Source organism: Frankliniella occidentalis, unplaced genomic scaffold (genome assembly GCF_000697945.3).
Source record: "Frankliniella occidentalis isolate FOCC.00 unplaced genomic scaffold, Focc_3.1 Scaffold285, whole genome shotgun sequence".
Taxonomy (NCBI): Eukaryota; Metazoa; Arthropoda; class Insecta; order Thysanoptera; family Thripidae; genus Frankliniella; species Frankliniella occidentalis.
In genome coordinates, this window is record NW_026267411.1 from 26,488 (window position 1) to 30,697 (window position 4,210).

Below are 4,210 nucleotides of genomic sequence, written 5' to 3' on the forward strand. Positions count from 1 at the left end.
GTCCCTAAAAAGACAGGGGAAGTGAGAGTATGTATAGATTATCGAGCTCTGAACCACATTACTAAAGTACCGGCCATTCCAATACCTCTAACAGCAGAATTGATTCAGAAATTAGCTGGACACAAGATTTACCATACCTTTGATTTGGCTCACGGTTATCATAACCTTCTAATCCATGAAAGTGACATTCCAAAGACAGCAGTAATTCTTCCTGAAGATTTGGGTCTTCCTGCTCGACATCTAGAGTGGACTAGATTGAGTTTTGGTTTATCTGCTGCACCTGGAATATTTCAACAAGTCACTGACAGAATAATGAGAAAAGGCACTAATCCAAATCCTGATAATGATGTCGGTCCTAATAGCTGTGTTTACCTGGATGACATTTGTATTGCTGGTGACACTTTTGAAGAGATGTTACAACGCCTGGAAGCTCTCTTTAATCGTGTTCGAGCATCAGGTTTCTTCTTGAAAGCAAAGAAGTGCTTTATCTTTCAAGACTCAGTCGAGTATTTGGGCCATGCCTTATCTCACTCTGGCATTGGTACCACATCCAAGAAGGTTGACAAAATAACCAACTGGCCAACACCTAAAGATGCCAAAGAAGTTCGAACCTGGTTAGGAATGATTGGTTACTACTCTAAATTCATTCCACACATGGCTACAACTGCCTCTCCGTTGTATGCCTTACTTCACAAGGACAAAGCCTTTGTTTGGGATGAGTCATGTGAGAAGAGTTTTAATGAACTCAAGAAGCTTCTCACTACAGCACCTTTCCTTGGCTCACCTGACATTTCAAAAGGCAAGTTCATTCTCTACTGCGATGCCAGTCTTACAGGCATTGGATCTGTTTTGAAACAAGAGCAAGATGGTAAAGAAGTTGTTTTGGCATACTGGTCTAAGAGTCTCAATGCAGCTCAAAGAAATTATTGTGTTACTCACCGTGAACTTTTGGCTTTAGTTGAATCAATAGAAAATTTCCATCACTATCTTGCTGGTGCCCCTTTTACTGTCAAAACAGACCATTCTGCTTTACAGTGGTTGAGAAATTTCAAACAACCAACTGGACTCATAGCAAGATGGCTCAGTCGTTTAGCCCCTTACAAATTTGAAGTGGTCTACATCAAAGGCAGTGAAAATGCAGAAGCTGATGCTCTTTCTCGCAGACCATCCAGACCATGTTCCACAGACTGTAAGAAATGTACAAAATTAGAATTTCAAGAACACTCCATTACTTCAGAAAATATTTCAGTCTGCTGGATCTCTGTTCAACCTGACCCAGAATGCAGTCCTACCGAGATGAGAAAAGCACAACTCCTTGATCCTGATTTGATGCTTATCATCATGGCAGTTGAAGAAAATAAAAGGCCTGATTTTCAAGAAATTGTAGGCTGCAGTCCCAAAACCAGATCCTTGTGGCTACAATTCAAATCTTTGGTTGTTCACAACGGGTTACTCTATAGGAAGTTTGAACATCCATCTGGTAATCTCAACTTGGAAAAATATCAGCTCATTCTGCCAACAAAATTCATACGTAAGTTTGTCATTGAACACCATGAAAATTCTGCTACTGGAAATCATTTTGCTGCACTCAAAACTTACCAGTCACTACAGAAGATCTTTTATTGGCCTGGTATGCAAGAAGATGTCAATGACATTGTTTCACAATGTGAAAAATGTGCCAAATTCAAGTTTCACAAGAGGCCCAAAGTCCCACTCAAAATTTTCAGAGAAGGTGTGTTACATGGGAAATGGCACGTAGATATTTGTGGCCCAATCAACCCACCATCAAAAGAGGGGTACACCTATGTTTTGGTTGCTGTCGAAGCATTTTCTGGTTGGCCCTTTGCCATTCCTTTGAAAACAAAATCTTCCACTGAAATTGCACAAGCTCTAATCAGAGATGTCTTTTCTGTCTTTGGTTCACCCATGGCCATTTTATCTGATCAAGAAAGATGCTTTACTTCTCAGTTAATGCATGAGATTTGTACCATCTATGGAATTCAGTCCAGTAACATTTCCATAGCTCACCCTGCAGCCAATGGCAAAGCTGAGAAGTGGGTCAGAACTCTGAAAGAGCACATTGCAATTATGATTGAGAATGAAAAGAAAAATTGGCCAAACACACTACCTCTGATTTGTCAAGCATATAGGAGTTTACCACATACCTCAACAAAGTTCTCACCCTATGAAGTAATTTTTGGAGCTCCTATGCGAACCCCTTTGGACTTGAAACGAGGCCTTCCTCCTACCACTAATCAAGAAATTAATCCTGAACATTTTCCGTTTTGGCTCCGACAAACTCTCAGCAACATTCATGATCAAGTAAGAGAAAATTTACAAGACTCAGCTCTCCGGATGAAACGGCACTATGACCTCCATGCATCTGTTGCTCCATTTCAAGTTGGACAACTTGTGTGGTTCTACAACAGAAAAAGAATTAAGGGTAAATCCCCAAAATTAGACACTCCATGGGAAGGTCCCTACAAAATTATCAAAGTGTTAAATGATTGTATTGCTGCTATCCAGTTTTGTCAAAACCCTCAACTCACCAGAATCGTTCACCTGGATAAACTGGCTAGTTACTCAGTACCTGTGGAAGGTGTCCAGGCAGCTTGGCTGGTCATCAATGACTCACCATGGCCATCTTGAGTCTACAACTGGTGTCTTGGTCTCATCAAGCTAGCAGTAAAATCTTCAGTTTGTCGTCACCGTAGCAACAGCAATTAAACAGTTCCTCTGGTCTTTGGTCCTTAAAAATGTCAGACAAAAAGTCATCAAAATCAAAATTCTCTTTTGACAAGACCAAACTAACTTCAAGCATCAAAAGCATAATCACTAAATACCATCGCGAGAAAAATCCTGCTGCTGAAGTGCCTTCAACCTCCTCGGACACTCCAGATCTCCGAAAGAAAATTGAGGAGTTGAGGTTAACCACAGTTGAACAAGATCTCCGCTCGAAAATCGATGAAATTCACCAGTCAGCATCTCGACCTGCACCAAAATTAATTACTAAACGTGTTTGCACTGTCATGCCTGGAAAAACAGTCAAACTCATCATTCGTAAGAAGAAGCCGACTAACCTTCCTGTGGAGCCGGCTACCCCAGCATCACCTGCTTCTACACTTCAAGTGAAAGTGCTTCCAGATGTGTCCACTCCGGTTTTGAAGAAGCCCATGAAGCGTAAGCGATGCAATCGCTGTCGTCGTTACGGCCACATAAATCAAATGTGCCCGTTAAACCCGAAAAACAAGATGCTGATTCCTCCTCCACCTGAATTTGATTCGTAATCATTGTATCAACTATTTCATATTTACCTGAACATGTACCTGAACATTTACTTCACGTACCTGTGTTTGCATCTGTTAACTACTTAAATATCTATTTTCCTAATAAACACATGGTTAATGTGAACACATTTCTTTTCTACGAGGGACGAAATGAACCGCCAAAATCTCTCTCAACTAGCAAATGAACAAGTAGTCGTCAGCGCTATTGGCAGAACAACAGCCTGCGGATAGCACATGTTCCAAACATAAACAAGCAGACGACGTCCACCGACTACTCAGCAGAGACAACAATCTGGAGAACAATAGCAAACCTCTTCTTTCCTTGTGCTGAAATCAACTGAGTCGACGCTCCAAGTCTTTCTAAGTTCAAAGTTAAGTGTGATAGTTTATTTTGAAGTGTTAAGTCCTGTCAGAAGTAAGCAGTCTTTTACTGCAGTGGTGTTGATAGGTTAGCTAGTCAGGTTCTCTCTTTTACACCACAGGGTTACTAAAATCACTAAGTTCAGACAGCTGTCATAAGCAACATTCACTGGCCAAAGATATTTTCCTCTATTTCAGACATTCAACATTCTTCAGTTCCTGCAAGACGCAACATCACCTCCTCCGCCAACAAACCGCTCAAGCCCTTGAAGAATCATTTTCTTAAAATAAACCTTTAAAGTTGTGAAATGTGGTTGATCGGTCAGGTTGTGAAATCCTACCCTTACCCAAATGGGGTCACTGCATTTCGCTTTTCCTTTTTCCGTTAGTTGGAATCAATTGATCACAATGAGGCTGTTTATCAGCGTTGTACAATCCTGATTTAACCCAAATGGGAACACTTCATCTGTGATTGATTAATTCCCTTTTCTCCATGTTCTTTTAAAAGAGGGAGTAATGTTATGAAGTTGGTATTTCTACCGTTCACCCGCGCATGCTCCCTA